This window comes from Tachysurus fulvidraco, chromosome 14 (genome assembly GCF_022655615.1).
Source record: "Tachysurus fulvidraco isolate hzauxx_2018 chromosome 14, HZAU_PFXX_2.0, whole genome shotgun sequence".
NCBI lineage: Eukaryota > Metazoa > Chordata > Actinopteri > Siluriformes > Bagridae > Tachysurus > Tachysurus fulvidraco.
The window spans coordinates 2,982,202-2,983,062 of NC_062531.1; the positions used below are offsets into that span (position 1 = coordinate 2,982,202).

Here is an 861-nt window from a genome sequence, read left to right on the forward strand (position 1 = left end):
CAAAAAACTAATAATAATCTTGTCCTTGCGTATTTCCTGAACATTCTGATCACACGGCGATCAAACGGAAAGCGTTATTCCTCGGTATAAAGTACATCTAATCTGATTGGTTGGTGGATTTGTTTGTTGTGGATGTGCTTCCTGTCATCAAAATAAATTCGAACAACTGCTGCTTCTGTCTTTAAGCTCCTAAAGGAACAGAGACGATCCTGAAGTGTCCTAAACAAATTTGTGTGACGTGATTTGTCTTGGTGAAAGAAAAAAAAAGACCTGAAACATCAAACTCAATTTTTTATTAGTCAGAACGATAATCCATAATATATTATGGAAAAATAAAGCAAATTACAACACAATTAATATAGAGATGGCACAATGTCACCTTTTCTTTTCCACTATTGAAAAGTTACTCGTTTAATATTTTTCTGTAAACTATTCTGCGTGAATGCTATGAGGGAGTTCATGTTTTAAAAAAACAATTAATACAACGCTAAAAACACAACATGCGTAAAACCGCAGCTCTGTTTTTTCATTTAAACTCGGTTTGTTTCCCAAATCCGATTCAAAGCTCGTCTGTTTGCCGCTGAATCGGGTCAAATGCGTTCATTTTTTTTGTTGCCGTAACTCTTCTATCTTTAAATACAAAAATTGTGTTTGTATTTTCTGTGACGTTTTTTTCCACGTAACCAAATAAACGGTAACGTTGCAAACATCCCATCTGTTTCACACTGGGCAGTGTTTCACTGTGGCCATCAACTTCAGCCATATAAATTAATTAATTAAAAAATAAATAACTAATAAAATTTGAATCTTGGTCATTTTTATTCTATATTTTTATTATATTTCTGTAAAGCTGCTTCAAAA

General features: G+C 33.0%; 1 protein-coding gene across 2 annotated transcripts in view; it reads left to right on the forward strand.

Annotated features, from left to right (window-relative positions):
• Nucleotides 1–171, forward strand: part of dohh (deoxyhypusine hydroxylase/monooxygenase) — a 5,787-nt gene extending 5,616 nt beyond the window's left edge. For both annotated transcript variants that reach the window (XM_027164929.2, XM_027164930.2), the window contains exon 5: nt 1–171. This exon is cut by the window's left edge and continues 669 nt beyond it. The gene's annotated coding sequence lies outside the window, so the exon portion shown is untranslated.
• The last annotated feature ends 690 nt before the right edge of the window (nt 172–861 follow it).